Source organism: Manis pentadactyla, chromosome 8, assembly GCF_030020395.1.
Source record: "Manis pentadactyla isolate mManPen7 chromosome 8, mManPen7.hap1, whole genome shotgun sequence".
Classification (NCBI taxonomy): Eukaryota; Metazoa; Chordata; class Mammalia; order Pholidota; family Manidae; genus Manis; species Manis pentadactyla.
This window is the reverse complement of record NC_080026.1, coordinates 31,053,829-31,073,804: the sequence shown is the minus strand read 5'-3', so window position 1 is coordinate 31,073,804 and position 19,976 is coordinate 31,053,829.

Genomic DNA, 19,976 nt, shown 5'->3' with positions numbered 1-19,976 from the left:
GGCTCCCTCATATTCAGGCACTGGAATGTTGTGGAATCCTAGGTTATAAGGGAACACTGTAAAGTTTACTGAATAATTCTCCACCACTTAATTTCTAATGCAGACAGTCCTAAATAGCTCAGAATATACCTTATTTTCAGTTCAGCCCTGCTGAGAAGGCCAAATAATCTGATCTCTTCTTCAGACTTAGTTAATCCTTAGATTTTCCTGGAATGTACATTATCATGTATATAGGTGGTAGTAAATGCTATTTATTAAGCACATTATTACTGTGCTAATAATATTATTTAAAAAACCCTATTTAATTTGTACAAAAAGCTTATAAGATGAATGTTTTTTCAGGTAAGGAAGCTAAGATTCAGAGAAGCTAAATATCAATGTTTATTGCTTATTGCATTTTATAAATTGTAGAGCTGGAATTCTATCCCAGTTGTGTGGGTCTCATTGGAAAGACCATGCTCTTTCTATCATGCTTATGAATAAACTTAGCTCCTAGATACTAATAATTTTTCCTTCCATAAAATTTTGTATCTGTTTTTTCACAATTGAAGCAACATATAGCTGTTTACTACTCACGGTTTCCCAACGTGGACCATATATTGTGTCTTTGCTGACTTTTTTGAAGTTTAATCTGACGTATCTATGCAATGCCCCATTCTTGCATTCTCTTCTAGAGCTTAAGCTAAATTTAATATTTCTAGTCAAATCCAGAAACCTAGAGTCTATGCACACGAGCGTTTTAAATTTACATCATGAGTCCTTTAATCAGTGCTGAGATTTCTCGTGCTAGAACTCAGGAGACTTACATTTAGTGTCAGTCTACTTGACTCTCCTTAAATCTACCCTGAGATACCAACACTTTTATTTGTGGTCTGAGAAGAGAGGAGAGATTGGTCCCGAATGTTCATGAAACAATTTTTAAAACTTGTTGACTGAACAATTTTTCAGTTCACTGAAAACTTGTTTTGATGGACTTGGATTTTGCCATTTGAACATGTTCAAACTGCATGAGTGTGTTTATGTCCAACCGTGGTATGTCTTCAGCATTCCCTGAGGACATCAGGCTGCTCCCAGGGCTTCATCTGTTTTCTTATGCCTGAAAGGCTCTACCCTTAGTTCCTTCTGAAGAGTATTGATTCCTTTTTCACATTATTAGTAATAGGTGTTACTTCTCTAATCACTCTACCATTTCCTTAGTCCTATCTCCATTTTGTATCATACCTCCATCTGACTGTGAGTCTGTGTATTTCTAAGTGTATATATTCCTGAATCTACATAACAAATAAAGAGGTTGGCACACTTTGGTATAAGCAGACACTGCTCCTTCTTCCTTCTGGAATCCAAGAACCTAGCACATGTGTAACACGTAGCAGTCACTACGTTTATCAATGAAAACTAAACACTCGAAATTTCAGGATTATATTATGGAATTGCTTTAAGAGATGCTGGTGGGTTTCACTAAAAATAAAGACACACTTTTCAAGGAAGAAGAACAATGAATATCTGTGTTTTATTGAGATAACTGGAACATTGAAGAAATTTTGCAGCCATTCTTTATTAAGTCAAAATCTAAATTTTGTTGTTTATTTCTTAATAACAAGAGTTTATAACTTACTATTTAAGGAATGTAAAATAAAATAATCACTAAAATGGTGTATAAATGACAAAACCATTACAACTGAACTACAGTGTCCCTTGACATAGGCAATATTCTTATCCAGTTAGTTAAAAAAATGTTTTAACTAGCAAGAGTATTGTTTTTTTTTTCTTTCTATATATGCGTCTTTGTATTCTGATGAGGTGAAAAAAATGTTGGCTAAAGTAGTCATAGAAGACATATTGCTTCCTTTGAAATACAGCATTAATGGTTATTGGGAGATAGAGCAAAGACCCAGTGCTGTATGGGTCTAAACCAGCAGTTGGCAAAGGAGGGTCCATAGGCTTAAACCAACCTACTATCTGTTTTTACACAGCCTATAAGTTAAAAATGATTTTAAACATTTTAAATGGTTGGAAAAAGTCAAAAGAAGAATAATATTTCATGGCATGTGGAAATTATATAAAATTCACACTTCAATGTATATAAATAAAGTTATATTGGAGCACAGCCATGACCATTCATTGATACATTGTCTATAGTTGCTGTTGCGCCACACTGCAGAGCTGAGTAGTTTTCACAAATACAGGATGGCCCACAACTCTAAAATATTTACTACCTGATCCTTTATAGATAGTTTGCCAATCTTTCCTACAGAAGACATCCTTCTAGTGTTTTTTCCATTGTCAATTTATCTTGGGAGAAATCATGATAAATCTATATTTCCATGCTACACTGGGTAGTTCATGCTCAGAATCTTGCACAGTTATATGAGAAATCAATATGATTCAGTTCTGGAGTTTCTGATAAATCTAGCTTGTGTCATAAAAATAAACAAAGTTTAAATGTGGTCTCAATTCTTGTGCATCCCAATAAATAAGGATGAATGGAAAATGTTCCTACAAGGTCCATTAGTATGTCACAGAGATAATAGGAATTTATTAAGCCAAAGTATTTTCATTTCCAGTAACCCAGTAATCATTCCTAGTTGTTATCCTGCTTTGTACCCATTAAAATAAAAATTTTTTATGACCCCAGGAAAAGGATGGCTATAGACTGGAACAAGAAATTCAATATTTGGCTTTGCCTTTCAAAACAGTCTTCTCAGATTTAAGTATCTGTGCAGTCTGCAGCTTTTGGTTTACAAAAATTGGAATTTGCTGAAAGAAAAAGTTTTACAAAACAATCTCATATCTGAGTATTAACCAAGTAATAATAGAGTCAAGCCTCATTGTTTGGCTTTTCAAGGAGGATGTACTACAATCACAATTCCTCTTAGAAAAGAAAGGAGAACGAAGAAGGCTTTCTTGTCTCTAAAGGGTGGAGGTAGATAAGAGGAGTAAGAGAAAGGCAGGCATTCAGAGTATATGGTAATAACTTTGATATATTTCTTACCTTCCACCCTAAGCTTTAACCTGTGTACAGGTGGTAGGAATATCAAGTTGTTTGAGGGAATGAAAGAGCAGGAGTCTTCTTCCTCAGTCCTCCAGCAGTTTAGAATACCTGTGATCTCTGACACCACATTCAAAAGGGCAGAACCCATACATCCTAGCACATTCTGCACTCATGGACAGGAAACTGGTGGCTTGGCCTGGAAAAACATTTCTGCCTTCAAATGCAGCACCAGTAGGGACCAATACACACACTAGCAGTTTCAGATAAAATAAAATAATCAGGCCAAAATAGTATTGCAATAGTGCTGAAAATTAAACTGCTACTGAAACCAGAGCACACATAGGTAGGTCAAGGCCAGTGATAAACCTAAACAGAGTGACTTCTTGCTAAAATCAAAGGTGTTATTAGGATCTAGAGCCTCCAAGCATAAGAGACAATATATCCGGGATATCCTAAAAATCATTTGTCATGATAATAAAGAAGAAAACAAAACCTTGATTGAGAAAATAGAATCAGTCGATACCAGCACTGATATGAATCAGATGTTAAAATTATCTAACAGGATCATAAGTCACCTATTATGAAAGTGTTTCAACAATAAATTTAAAAATCTTAAAAAAAAATAAAAAAGCCCCCCCAAAATATCAGAAAATAAAGTAAAGGCATAAAAATATCACTAAATAAAAATTACAGAACTGAAAAATAAAGTAACAAAAATAACAAATTTGCTGTATGGGCTCAGTAGTAGTTGTTGTTTTTTTAAATTTAGGAACCAAAAAACTTTATTGGAAGAAATGGTGAAATTGGAAGAAATTTAAGTGAACATTTTACAAGGGCGAATAGCAATAAGCATGCCCTACATGCTCACCAGGGGCTGTCACCATGTGGCTATGGAGTAGGCAGTCCAAGCTCACTTCTTGCCCTCACCCAAAGTGAGCTTGTAAAAGAGGTACTCTGCAGAGCCAGTTTCTGGGGCCCCTATTTTGCAAAAGTTGGTGACGTGGCCACTCAACTCTTTGATGGACTTTGAGCAGGTAGTGACTTTCTAGTAAGTCACACTAGACAGCATCACTCTTGGTGGTCAGGTGGCTCAGATCCAGCAGAATAAGTGAATGTGAGGACAAAACAATAAAAAATAGCTGATATAAATAACAGGGAGATAATAAATGATTGGAAAAAAAAACCTGAAGAAACTCGGGGACTTGTGGGACAATAAGAGAAGATTCAACAACAAATCACTAGAGTCATAGAATAAGAAGAAGGAAGTGGAATTGAAAGAGGAGTTGAATAAATATGGTTACAACTCCCCAAATATGGTACAGCACACAGACCTACATATCAAAGCTGAGTGAAACCAAAACGTAATAGACCCAAAGAAATTCCCATCAAGACCATCATTGTTGAACTTTTGAAAACTAAAGATAAGTAAAAAAATCTGGAAAGCAACAGTATTAAACAGAACATTTACTTACAGGGAACACTAATTCAAGTGACAGTATGCTTTTCATCTGAAATAATGGAGGCCGGAATGAAATGGCACAATATTTTTCAAGTGCTGAAAGAGAAATGTGAAAACAAATTGTATATCTGGTTAAACTATCCTGTAGTAATGAAGGAAAAGACATTTTCAAATTACATAAAGTTACAAGAATTTTTCTCTAGCAGACCTATTCCCAAATATTAGCTACAGAAAATTTTTCAAAAAGAAATGAAATGATAAAAGAAAGGAATCTTGGAGCATCAAGGAAGATATAAAAAAGGAGCAAAATTATGAAAATATACAAAAGACTATCCTTTTTCTGGTTAGTTTAATAAATCATACTTTATGATTAAAGCAATCATCATTCAATACCCAGGACAATAATATTTAAAAGTGGGGAAGGAAAAAGGAGCTAAATGTAAGTGTGATTTACAAACATCACTCAAAGTGGTAAAATGCTGATAGGAGACAGTTTTAAGTCATCAAAGCATATTGTAATACACAAAGCTCCTACTACAAAACAATACAAATCACTAGGAATAAATCAAGATAGGATACTAAAAATAGTTCTTATAAATTTCTGGGAGGAAAACAAAGAAACAGGGTCAAGAACAGAGGAAATGAACAGAAAACAAACATAAAATGTTAAGTACTAATGTATCAACAATTTCAATAATTTAATTGAGGTACTAACACATCAGTAATTTAAAAGGAAATAATTTAAATACATCAATCAAAAGACTAAGATTAGCAAAGTATAATTTTTAAAAATTATACAACTTTGCTGTTTACATGAAACTCATTATAAATATAAGGATATATATAGGTAGACAGAAGCCAAAGGATGGAAAAAGGTATAACATGCACAAAGTAATTTTTAAAAAGCACAAGAATTATATTAACACTGAATAGAGTGCATATTAAAACAAAAAAAAAAAAGTCACTGGAGATATAGAGGAACATTATATAATCATCCACCAAGATACAAAACAACAGAGTTTCCAAGTATTTTGAACAAAAACTGATAGAGCTAAAAAGAGAAGGGAGAATATGCACAATGTAACTGGGGACTTGAAGCACTTCTCTCTCTGGAACTACCAGACAGAAAAAGAACAAGGATTTAATATGAATAACATAATAATCAATGGGAAATAATTGACACATATTGAAAATTTCATTTAACACCCAAATATATGTGTTTCTCTTTAAGTAATATTTATATGATAGATAATACCCTGGGCTATAAAATATACCTCAACAAATTTTAAAAAATTGAAATTATACAGATAATGGTATCAAATTAGCAATCTATAATAAGACAGTAAGAAAAATGTCTAAAAATATGGAAATTAAACAGTACACTTCTAAATAGTCCATAGGTCAAAGAAGAAGTTTCAACAGAAATGAAAAATAAATATATTGAATAAAAAATGAATATAAAACATATCAGATTTATGGAACACAGCTAAAACAGTGCTAAGAAATTTACAGCACTAAGAACTTACTTTGGGAAAGAGGAAAAATTTTAAATCAATAACCTAATTTCTTACCTAAAGAAACTAGAAAAAGAAGATCAAAATAAACCCAAAGCAAGCAGAAAGAAGAAAATAATGAAGAACAAAAATAAGGAAATTGAAATAGAGTAACAAAACAAAATGGAAAGCTGGTCTTCAGAAAATAACCAATATATTTGATAAAACTATAGCAAGACTGACAAAAAATAAAATGAAACAATACATAAATCACCAACATCAGGAATGAAAGGAGCTATCACTACAGATCCTGCAGCCATTAAAAAGATAGTAAAGACACACAGTGAACAACTTTATGCTCATAAATTTGACAGTAGAAGAAAGGGACCAATTAATTCCTTGAAAACTCAACCAAGATGAAATAGACAATGTGAATAGTCCTATGGCCATCAAAGAAATTGAATTCATACTTAAATTCCCCAAAAAGAAAACTTTGTTAGATGGTTTCACTGGAAAATTCTTCCAAACATTTAAATAAAAAATAACACCAATTTACACAACATTCCCCATAAAACAGAAGGGGAAACATTGCTCTGCATGATGCCAATATTATCCTTATACCAAAACCAAGCAAAACTATTACAAAATACATGAATAAATAAAATTATAGATAAATCTCTTTCATGAAATTAGATGAAATAATTCTTACTGTAATATTGCTAGATGGAGTTAAACATTATATAAAGATAATTATATACCATATCCAAGTAGAATTAATTATAGTCTGGTTCAACATATGAAAATCATTCAATATATTCTACCATAGCAACAAACTAAATAAGAAAAATGATGTATTAGTAAATAAAAGGATTTTCCAAAATCCAACACTCAGTCATGATAAAACATTTATCATACTTTAGTTAGAAAAAAAGATGAATTATCTTTAAAAACAAAACAAAAAAAATAACAGCAAACAAATGTTACAGTTAATGGTGAAAGACTGAAAGACTTTTCCATCAAAGGTCAAAAACAAAGTAAGGGTGTCTGTAATCACTCTTCTGATTCAACAGAGTTCTGGAATTTCTAGCCATTACAATAACGCAAGAAACAGATACAAAAGGCATACAGTAAAAGAAAGAAACTATATCTATTTTCAGATTACATAATTGTCTATGAAAAAAATCCCAAGGACTCTACAAAAAGCTCCTTGAAATGATAAGTAAATTCAAGTTCACAGTTTACATGACTAATAAAAAAATCAATCAGATTGCTTAATAATAATAACATATAGAAACCAAACTTTAAAAACCCAATACAATTTACAGTTGCTCCAAAGAAAGTGAAATACTTAGGTGCACACTTAAAATATGTATAAATCTGTTTAGTGACAATTATAAGATGCTAATAAAAGAAATCAAATGGGTCCTAAATAAATGAAAATAGTGTATTTAAAGGATTGGACCACTCAATATAGTAAAGATGTTAATTCTCATGAAACTCATCTATACATTTAATGCAATTCCTGTCAAAATTTCAGCAAGTATTTTGTAGACATAGACAAGCTCATTCTAAAATGTAATTGCAAAGTCATAAGACATAAAACAATTAAAACAATAATCTTGGCAAGGGATAAAGTAGGATCAATCACTACACTGATTTTAATGATTCATATATAGCTACAGAATCAAAATAGTATAGCCTTGGCAAGAGAATAGACACATAGATCAATGAAACAGAATAGGGAAGCTAGAAATTGACACTGAAATATGCCTAACTGATTTTGATAAGTGTGCAAAAACAAGTGCAAGCAGGATCAACTCTTCAACAAATGATGTTGAAGCAATTGGATACCCATAGACCAAAAAGCCAAAAAAAAAAAAAAATCCTCACAACTTATGTAAAAACATTCAAAATGAAGTGTGTACTTAAGTGTAAAATGTAAATCTATAAAAATTAAGAGAAAAAGAAGGGAGAAAATCTTCAGGATCAAGACTGTGAAAAGTTCTTAAACATAACACCACCAAAACCATGATAATAAAAGGAAAAATCAATGAATTGGATCTTCACAAAATTAAAAATATTGCTATGTGAAAGCCCATGTAAAGAAAATGATGGCAAACTATATATAGCAAGGGAGAACATATCTCCAACAAAGCATTTGTACTTTGAATATATACAACTCTCAAAACTCAATAGTAAAGAATAATCTGAGTATAAATGGACAACAGAAATGGACAGATATTTCACTGAAAAAAATATATAGATAGCAAAAAAGCATTTGAAAAGATATTCAATCATTAGTCAACACTAGTCATTAAGCAAATGCAAATTAAAACCACACTGAGCTAGGCCTACAACACCTTTCAAATGCATAAAATATAAAATACTTACAAGTCCATGCCAGTGAGGAAACAGAGAAACTCAGTTTCACATTGCTGGTGGGAATAGCCTGTCAACTTGAAAACAGTTTCTAAAAAAACTAAACATGGAAGTACTATAAGACCTAGAAATTATTATCCTTGATATTTAAACCCAGACAAATGAAAACAATATTTACACAAAAACTTTATATAAATGTTGTCAGCAGCTTTATTTGCAATAATCAAAAACTGCAGCCAGCCAGGATACCCTTCAACAGGTGAATGGTTAAATAAAGTACAATACATACAATGGACTACTACTCAACAATAAAAAGGAACAAGCTATTGATATGTGTCACAGTTTGAATCATTCTGCAGAGGATAATGGTGAGCAAAATCTGAAAAAAAAAAAAATACACCCCAAATATTGCACAATACATGACTCCATCTTTGTAACATTTCTGAAATAATACATTTTAGAAATGGAGGACAGAGTAGTGGTTGCCCAAGGTTAGAGACAGGAAGTTGGGGTCAAGAGGGAAATGGGTGTGGTATAAAAGGACACACAAGTGTCTTTATGACTTTGAAACTGTTAAGCACCTTGACCAGTGGTGGATGTATGGACCGAGACACATAATAAAACTTAATGGAATTTAATATGCATACATATGAATATAAATAAAACTGGGCATATCTGAATAAAGTTGGTGTATCATTTCCATGTCAATATTCTGGCTATGATATTAGATTATAGTTAGCAAAATGTTATTACTGGGGATAATTAGAAAAGTCTACAAATATCTCTCTGTATTATTTCTTACAAGTGTATATGAACCCTCAGTTTCTCCAAAATTTCAATTAACAAGATTTTGAGACTTAAACAGTCAGTGTTTCTACAAAGAGATTAAAAAAAAAATGCCTGCTGAGGGTAGATAGGGACCTCCAAGCCTGTAGATTAGCAATCTCCTGCATAATCAGGGACCAGTGCCAGCACAGTAACCCAACATGCAGGCAGCATCGGTCTTGGCCTCAGCCGGTACCAGACCAGGGAGTTCAATAAATAAGCAGATCAATCAGAAAGACACACTTCCCTGAGACCAGGAAGAAGCAGATTTATGCTTCTTCCCAGGAACTGTGGCACCCACCCTTTCCCAAACTCAGATCGTTGCCAGAATAAAAGACCCAGCTAGAGGGAAAGTGAAGAAACTCTGAATGATTGAATTATTATTTTCTAAGAAGTGACCAAATAGTCTGTAGGTAAAATTACAATATTTCCATAATCTCTCGCCTGCCTTAGTGCATCTCCATACCCATAAGTGTTTTCAAGGGGTGGTGAGAAGTAGTCCCTCTCCATATCAGTAGGTGATTACATGGGGAGCAAGGGCATATCTGGACCAGAGAGGTTGGGTGGCATCCCTTTTTTGGAGTCAGATAGTGAGAGATAAGGTCAAGCAGAAGTGGATGACTGTTTGTAGGCAATAAACAGGTTCCTCCCGTTTTATTTAGCCCTTTGATTTTGGTTTCAAAGGTAATTTGCCTCAGGCTGGGAAAATACTTTTCCCTGGAGTTACAACTGGTGGCAGTTGGCAGGACCTCTGGACCCAAAATCTGTCTTCATGGGTGTGACCCTTGGGTGGGTTGCCCTGGAGATGGTGGGGAGATGGCTGGAACCCCCCGGTGGATGGTGGGAAGGCCCCAGTGGCTGCAGAGGTGAAGGGTGCTGCTTCACCTGGAAGCCCTCTATCCATGGGGCTTCTAATTTGGGAGTCCCTAGTGGGGAATTGGTCTATGGTAAAGCACATCCTAGATGAGGTGGGGAAGAATTGGGGAAGGGTGGAGACACCAGGAGTTGTGGAATTATCCCTCCATGAGATAGAAGACTGCTTAGAGGTCCTGAGTAGTCATGTACCAGCTGGAATTGTGGGATGCTTGTTTCTCAAGATAGTGGAAAGGATTATAGAGGAGAGTAAGTGACTTTGGCAAGAGAGAGACACCTTTCAGCATCACATTGTAGATATACGTTTTTTTAAATCTCTTTGTAGAAAGAGCATCCTATACAGGACCACTCTCTTGCATGCATCCTACCCTATGTACATGATTTGCCTATGCTGGTGTCATTAAAACATGTAACTTATTGCCCTTAAGATTATTTTATTATATAGTCCTTGTGGCCTGGACCTGCCTCCTGGCTGCAGCTGCTACATGATGATTTCTCTGAACTCCCTACCCATTCAGCTCCTGACCACTTGTGGAATGGGCAAGCTATGGACTAAATCTGTATAGGACTTGAACCTAGCTGAATCCTCTGGCTTGAGGATTATTATGATTTTATTGCTGTTGTTATTGTATGTTATTAGTCTGGTTACAGTGCTCCAGTTTTCTTGCACAGGGGCCATTTCAGAAGCTGGAGAGTGAGTAGATTGTGAGGCAAGATTTCTGGAAGGGTAGACTGTGGGTAAAATTGTCATATTTCCAGAATCTCTCACCTGGCCTTAGTGCATCTCCATATCAATAGGTGTTTCCAAGGGGTGGAGCGAAGTAGTCCATGGCCCTATCAATACATGATTACATGGGGGAGCGAGGGCGTATCTGGATCAGAGATGTTGGGTGGGGTCCCTTGGGTCATGAGAGACATGGGCCAGCAGAAGTGGACAACTGCTTGTGAGCAATAAACGGTTTTCTCCCACTTTATTTCTCCCTTTGATTTCAGTCTCAAAGGTAATTTGCCCCAGTTGGGAAAATATTTTCCCAGAATTACAAGTCACATGGACAGTCTCTGAAATAATGTTACTGGGATATGGCTGGAACATAACAGGGTAGAGAGGAATAGAAGAGTATAAGTTAACCATCTGTGTTGGATGGGAACTTGAGAGTTTTATATATGTATAAATTCCCATTTATATATATATATCTCTTTATATATGTGTGTGTGTGTGTGTGTGTGTGTATTGCATATGTGACTATTTTCATATCTGACTCATAGTTCATAAGTTTCAACTTTAGGAAAATAATTTCACTCTCCTGAATGTATTTGAATGTAGAGCTGCAGGAGTGGTGAGGAACCTGGTAAATCTTAATAGGTCAGTTTCTCCTAAGCATCTGCTTTAGAGTACCCTCAGCAATCTGCTTCTGCTCCATCTCTTTAGAATGACCATGTCCTTGGAGACAAAAAGGCAAATGGTTAAAATACAGAAAATTTCCTGCCCTCAGGAAATCTTTAAGTTCAATCAGGGTAAAAGCAGTCCCTTACTCATAAATTAGATTGACCATCTGTGTATTGCAAGTAACTGGTGCGGAACTGTCAGCAGCACAAGGGGAGCTGGATAAGCAAAGCTGAATTCTGAGCTGTCTTGGGATATCTAACCTAAATACAAAGGACATTTCTGGATCTGTATAACAATTTTTGACTGTGATTTCTTCTTTACTATCTTAAGGGATCCAAAAGCCTTTATCAGCTTCTGCTAAATAATTTAATAAGATGTTGGTAAAATTGCAATATTGCCAGAATCTCTTGCCTGGCCTTGTGCATCTTCATATCAATAGGTGATTACAAGGGTGGGGGACCGAGGGTATAATTGCCCTGGAGAAGTTTTGTGAGGTCTCTTTTTGCAGCCAGGTGCTGGAGACACAGGCGAGCAGAAGTGGGTGAATGCTGTGAGCAGTAGGTGGGTTTCTCCCACTTTATTTCTCCCTTTGACTGATTTTGGTTTCAAAGGTAATTTGCCCCAGGCTGGGAGAAAGATATCCCGCTGCCCAGAGTTACATGAGAGCTTTACTTCTTTTCAGTATTTTAAACACAAGCCTGAATTTTTAGCTGTTAAGGAACAGTGTGTAAAGTACTCTATAGCATCTTGCTATGCTGACAGTGCCTGCAATGTTGGGGGGTGGTGGTGAGGACTTGATAATATGGGTGAATGTTGAAATCACTATGTTGTTCATGTGAAAACTGCATAAGATTGTATATCAATGATACTTTACTTAAAAAAGAAGAAAGAAATAGTGTCTAGTCCCAGTATTTCTAATTTTTCCCCTTTTGCTATTTTCCCTTTTGACCTCATATTTTAAGCTGTTTATTTTCCCATATATTATTTTTCAGGGTCACAAATTACTGAGTATATAATACAGATATTGAATAACAATTGTGCAGTTTCCCTTAGGCTTTTAAAGTTAATTTGGCCTGTGTTTTGAAGCTCCATTAGTACAGTTTTTGGATTCCTTGTATTCTGGAAATCACAGATGAAGGGGAGCAGAATATACCACCACAAAATGTGCAACTTTGGAGATTGTTTTGAGCTAAAGGTAGTTAAGGCCTACCACACTCAGGAAAAGTTATTTTCCTCTCCCTTAACTGCATAAGTGAATTTAGATAGAGGCCTATATCAGGTAAAGAGCCTATTAAGTACCAGAGATAGCTTTTTATATCAGAGAGACTCTACCTGCTTGGCATGGCAAATATTTGTTTACCAAGCACTTGCTCTTCAATCTTCCTGTGAATTGTCTTCCTACCTGAAAGCCTCAGACCCCTGCCTCTTCTCCTTAGCTCGGGGTGGTATAGAAGCCTCAGTTGCCTGACTGCCTTTGAGTCTCATCTTTTTGGGGCTCCTCTATATACGTAATTAAATTTTTCTCCTGCTGATTTGTCTTAGGCCAATTTATCTATTAGGCCAGCCAATGTATCTTGAAGGGAAGAAGGGAGAAGTTTTTCTCCCCAATATAATATCAGAACCACTGCAGCACTGGATGCCTAAAAATCATTCTTAACAACTTCTGAGACACCCTCATTAGTATGGCTAAACAACATGAGAGTCACATTCTATAATTGTGTTTCTTTATAGAAGACATATTTTATAAATATATATTCACTTATACATGGCTTGCGCTTCTCAGGAAGTTTCCCTCCTAGTCATGCCTTCTTTATCTGGAGTGAGACATGGGCCCAGATAGATAGGGTCCCATTATGCAAGCACAACACGTGCTTTAACCAGCTGGCCTTTAAAGAGGTCAACAGAGTTCTTGGAGCCATACAGTGGTCCATGACTCAGGTATCTACAGTTGTTATTGCTCTTTGCTAGGCCTACAGAGGAGTACATTGGTAAGTACCTGCTTTTGCTATACATGAGAAATGACAGCCTTAAGGGGATGGATGGAACAATCAAATTTAACAGTTACTGTAAAAAGTCCAACCATATAATATATTTATAATATACATATACATTACTAATAATATACATATACATATATAATATACTAGTAATATACATATAATTACATATAATACTGTAAAAAGTATTATAATAAGCATTGCAGAGTAGTAGTAGTCTACCTTTGGTCCAATAAATCATCTTTAAATCATATATTCTAGTTCATATATTTTCATATTTATTTTGTCATTTGACCTTTAAAATGACCTTGCAAGGTTGTCAGTAAAGTCCTGATGTGTCTATTTTCAGATGGGAACATTGAAACCAGAGAGCCTAAAAACTAGCAAGTAGGCAATGCTCAGCCCTAAAGCTAGGTTCTCCTGACAAGACCCCAGTCACTGTTCTTTCCCCAAACCCATTTCTCTGTTAACACTGTACAACTCTTGTCTGCATTTTTGAGTTAAGGGTGTTACAGTCTTTTTGTTTTGTTTTGTTTTAGTATATTATCTTTTATCAAGTAATGCATGCTTGATATGAACAGTGCCTGAAAAATTCTGATATCAGGATCATATATTCACATCAAAGCAATCCAGTTGTCAGAACAATCTGTACCTAATGTGTTGTGCCTGTTTTATCTTTAAAGCAGTTAGTAGATTTGAGTCCGGGTGCTATCAATGTTTCCCATAATTAATTGAATGCTGGTAGCCAGCTAGCATTCAATTGAATCATCAAAAAGGATGAAATGTTTATTATTTTTAGTAAGGAAGAAGGCTCTTAATCTTCTTTTCCTAACATAGTCTCTCATTATCTTCCAACAATGTTTATCAGTTATCTTACAGAAATGTATTCTCACTGTCAAATGTTTTCATGAAGAAATAATACCCTACATTCAAACAATCTTACACTTAGATACTGTAATAAAGTCGTACTTTATTAGTAAAATAATCATCATTAATTGAGTCAGTGTGGTATTATGCAGGAATAGATAAAATGGGAAATGTAAATAAATGCAGATAATTGAAATGGGGCTGGATATTCAGAGATTTCTCCTCTTTAATGTATTCTAAAAACCTTTTCTTCCATATTCAAACAGCTTATTGTCTGAGAAGCTGTTATCCACACACACAAAAAAGAGCAGAAACCAGAGTGCCTAAGTGCTGAAAAATGTCCAGCACACAAGCAGAACAGATGTAATTGGTTGAATTGCAGAACAAAAAGTCCCGACTCAAGGGGCAGTGGGACAAGTTGGTGAGTCAGCAAATGGCTCTAAGTAGTGAGAACTAGGAAGTTGCTCCTCTAAACTAGAAAAATTGCAAGTAATAGGGATGGGAGAAGAGAAAATAAAGAAAAGGCATGAAAAATAGAGAAATTAACAGAACAGAATGGGGTGGGGGAGTGTTAAAGGGAAAGTAAAGCAAACTGAGGACACTTCCGTTGGGCATTGCCGTCGTCATTGTGAAGCGAACAGGCCACTGAGACATGATTTTATACAAGTGAGGGGTGAAGTCATAGGTCAGCAGGATCAGGGTATTTGTCTGTATCGTTTCGTTTTTCACTTTGGCGACACAGACTTTGGTGTATTCTTACCTTTCTATCCTGTTTTCACTTATGTTGAAGCGAAGTTTCTTGAAATAATGGAGATTCTATAGCACTTACATGTAACCTAACTTTATTTCATTGATGAAATGAAACTTTTCAAGTTCTCCAGAGAAAATGCTGGGCTCTCTGTTGCTATTTAAAAGTAATATTTTATATTTGTTCATTTCAAATGGCTGATGCTGTTTTCTAAGAAGCAAGATTAATTCGCTATTCAATGTAACTGCTTTCGTTTATTGAAAATAAAAAGAAAATGTATTTTGTTGATGATGAATGTGTTTGAACTATTATATTGAGATAACTTACTTAAAGATTTAAAACTCAAAATTACTAAACTATGCAAGCTAAAAAGCAAAAGGTTATGGGGCCCAGGGCAGGCTGCCCCAATATATGCCATATTGACCTATTGATTACTTGAATTAAAGTTATTAGAGAAAGAGCCAGTGTGGGAGGGACACTGTGACCCTCCCTTATCCCTCCCTGAAACCAGGAAATAAATTTCCCATATGAAAGGTGATCTCCCTGTACCTGGAGGGTAGAAGGCATCCTTATCACTGGAGACAGGAAATTTAGAGGGTGGAGGCTGCATGAGCAAATCTTGTTACTTTTTTACTAATTTACTATACTTTCTAAAGTGCTGTTTAGAATTCCATACTAATTTAATCCAAACATTAAATTTTAATCCAAACATTAAGTTTTCTTTGCCCCACCAATTCCTCATAGATTTTTCTCTTTATCTAAAATGTAAAAAACTGCCTGTCTTGGTATAACTCTGGGGGGAAAATAAATTCCCAGCCCGGGTCAAATTACCTTTGAAGCCAAAATAAGTCTCTCTTGCCAATGGGTTTCAGACCTGGGCAAGTTTGCTATGGATTTGATGTGACCAAAGAAATTGACAGCAAAACGTTCTTTGGGGTGAAAGTGTTAATTACTCAGCTTCTTCTCCTGGAGGTAGGTCGAGCACTAATGTTTCTGCCTCTGCCCAGAGCACTGGGCTGAGCTGTCTATATAGCACAATAATAGCTTATTGCCTAAAGGTGTGGAAGCGGTAGCCTAGCAACAGGCCAGTTACATTGTCAGGTGGTTTAAGTTCAGTGAGGATCCTGGCTATAGGAACCCCAATTTTCCCAAACTCCACCCCTCCAGGATTCTCACCTTACATGCTTTCAATCTTCTGCAATGGACACTGTGCAAGAAAGCTGGAGCATTGTAATCAGATTCCACAATAGCAATAGAGGATAACATCTTAGAGATAATAACAAAAATAAAGATATAACAAGATTTTGATACAGATAACAAAAATTACAATAATCCTCAAGCCAGAGGGGGTTCCTAATAACAAAAATTATATTAATCCTCAAGCCAGAGGAAGTTCCCAATCTACAAAGACCTTAGGGGGGATAAGATAAATGTTTTAATGCCACCAACATAGGCAAATCTTGTCTATCAGGTAGGATGCATGCAGGCAAGTGGTCCTGTGATATGACTGTAGCAGGAAGGGGGTCCCTTCCAGGTTTAGTATACCATACTTTTACTCCTTTCTCTGTGGGGGTTACAGAAGGGTTTATATACAGTGCTACTGTAGGTGCATGCACTGGCCATAATGATAAAACAAAACTCCCTGGTAAGATGCTCCTACCTTCTGGACATTCAGGGTACACTACTGTGACCCTGGGTGGCCACTCTGCTATTATTGCAGGAATACACAGGAGGCCAACTTCCAGGGCTGGTCCCCAAGGTGCCAGGAGAGCCAGCCATCATTAGTCCATGTGTTGAAAGGTCCAAGGCACATCCACTCAATGGAGTCTCTGGGGTTCAGTGCAGTTAGTGCTGGCCGCAAGATGTTATTCTGGTGGCTGAACCTTAGCTTCAGTGATTCTTCCTTGGTTTTTATTTACAGTTGTATAGGGGAGGCAGCCATATGTGTAAATATGTCTACAGGGCACAGGGCTCCCTTTCAGGGTCTCTCATTCAAACGCCATAGCACGGTCCATAAGTGGACTGACCATCTCCACAGACTATTGGTATCTGACTTTAGTCCAGATTTTAACAAGCCATTGTGTCTCTCTATCATGCCTGCTGCAGTAGGATTGTATGGCACATGAAACTTCCATTTGATTCCCAGCTGTCACACTCATTCCTACACTATATATCCATTAAAATGGGTACCCTGATCACTCTCAATTACCCGTGGTCAGCCATAGGCAGCAAAGAGATGCTCCAGGCCTCTTTTGGTCATCTGCTGGTCTGCACAATAGGTAGGAAGAGCAACCAGAAGTCCAGTAGCTGTGTCCACACAAGTCATAGCATACCAATATTCTTCTGACACAGGTAGAGGCACAATATAGTCTATCCGCCACCTGATGAGGGCTGTAGGCCCCTTAGCTATTCTCCCATGCTGCTGTGGAACTCAGTGTAAGTACCTTTTGGAGCACACAACACACTCCTGCCAGGCCTACTAACTTCTTCTAAGGTCATAGGCAAGCCCCACCGACGGGCTACAGCCCACATTGTCTTTTGCCCCACATGCAACAAATGCTGATGTAACCATTGGGCTACATCAGAGGCAGGCTTTCCTTCTAACCAACTTACCTGGGCCGGTTTATCTGTTTTATCATTTCCTGGGGATGCCAGTGGCAAATGACCTGTTACATGGTATACTGTTAATTATTTTAGTCTGACCATGGGCCTGTAAGTCTTGCCACAATTCTTGCCTCCAAAGGAGTTGGTGACCAACCAGTCAGTTGGCGTGGTACCAGCTTGGTAGCCACAGGGTCAAGCCCCGATAGACTGCCCAGCGGTCAGTGTAGACATCTATAGGGGAGGGCTCCTGGCTGATCACAAGCCAAACAGCCTGCAACTCTGCCCATTGGCTGCTCTTTCCCTCACCATCTTCCATCCATATTGTCTCAGTCTTAGGATGGAAAGCTATGGCCCTCCATTTTGGGGGCTGCCCACATATGGAGCCATCTGTGTATAATGTGTCTTCAGATATAGGGGTTCTTCCCTCCTGATAGGGACTTTCAGCTACTAATGGTTCAAAAGCAAGTTCTCCCTGCTTTTCATTAGTATATGTCACTGGCCCCAATAAGTGTTGGAGTTCTTCACTCAAGGGGCTACTAGAGAGGGCACTACGCTGCTTAGGTAAGCACCCAACTTGGCTAGTGTGGGTGTTTGTGCCACAACAGTCCTTGGCTTTTGGGTCCAGTCTCTTACCCACCCCAAGATGGGATAGGTGGATATTACCTTTATTGCGGCCATTCCAGTGATTGGTTCTCTAGCCAACAAGGTGTGATACACTGCAGCCAGTTGTTTTTCTATCAAAGTATATTGCACCTCTGCCCCTTTCCGGACTTGTGACCAGAATCCAATGGGTTGGCAAGTTTGTTCAAGCCACTGTGAGGAACCCCAGCCATAACTCTCTTCCATCACATGAATGTCCAGCTCACAGGGCCTTGATTGGTCTATCACACTCAAGGCCTGCATGGCCTTGACCACCCATTTTACTGTAGTAAAGGCAGATGCACATGTCTCATCCCAGTCCCTCCTGATGCTCTTTCATACCAACCGGTATAAGGGCTTCAGAATTTTTGCCAAGTGCAGGATAAACACTCTTCAGTAGCCTAAAAGACCCAGAAACTCCTGTAGCAATGCTACAGTTCTCATGGTAGCAAAGGCCTGGATTTTATCTATAACTGCTTCTGGTATAACTTTGGTCTTAATGGTTGGAACTGCTGTTCTGGTTTCAGCTGTTGCCATAGCTCTAGTAAGATCCTATTTGACTTCCCATCTAATTTACTTCCATCTGCTCCTGCCCATATAAAATCAACCCACATCTGAGTCCTTGTAACCTCCATGGGGCCCTGTATATTCTTCTTGTGAGTAACAGATCTTATTTCTCTCTGTTTTCTCTTTGCTTCAGCCTCTCCTAAATCTATTACTGTACGTGTCACCTTGCTTATGGAATGCCCTAAGTGAGGGGAAAGAATGGCCACTAGAGACCCAAAGAGGGATGTAGGGGTCATTTGCAGTACAATATTTCTCATCCCAGTAGTGAAAATCTCTTTATCTGGGCCATAATTCTCTGGACTATAGATAGCATTTCTTATGCCTAGCTCTCGTAACACCTGTTGAAGCTGAGCGTATGTCTGCCATTTAACTGGAGAGGATGGTAGATCACCTGGATTGGGCCACACAGCATGAAGTGCAGCCATAAGCCAATAGAAGAGGGAGTGACTCCCTGGGGTCTGATGTGCATTTTGTAATCGCTGCCTCAAGGCAGGCTGCACTGTCAGGGAAGACAGCTTTCCCATGTCTGATCCTGACAGAACAATTCCATCCACCCCTAAGTCCCACAGATGCAGGAGCCAAGCTGATATTGACTCCAAGGGCTTCTATCTAAACAGGGAGCCCAAATCCACCAGCTCAGCTGGGGTACAGGGGTAGACCATAGAGTGCTCCACAACCTGGGGAGGTGGCTGTGCCTCTCCTTGGGGAACATTCAGCTGCTGGGTCTTTATTTTATTAGCAACCACTGGGCATGCTTTCAATACAGTAGGGGCCAGTGCCTCCAGCACCACCTCTTCATCCTTCCTCAGCTCCTCCATTTCTGGGGTCAATGACACCTTTCTCTCCCCTCCCATGAGTGCCTCCTCTACTACAAACTTTACCTTTTCTACTGTGCCTTGCAGCAATGCTACCTCAGTCTTCAGAAGGTCTCTTACTTTCACCTCAATGTTTCTCAGCTGGTGTTCTCATGCCACCTCCACCTGTGCTTCCCGCAGGAGTTTGTCTTTTTCATTGATGGCCTCTTCCTCCTTCCTGGCAGTGCTGCCATCTCATTCTGTAAGGAATTTTTACTTCTTCAATGACACCTTGCTGCCGGTGTTCTCATGCTGCCTCCTCTCACATCAATGCCATTTCCTTCATCAGGGA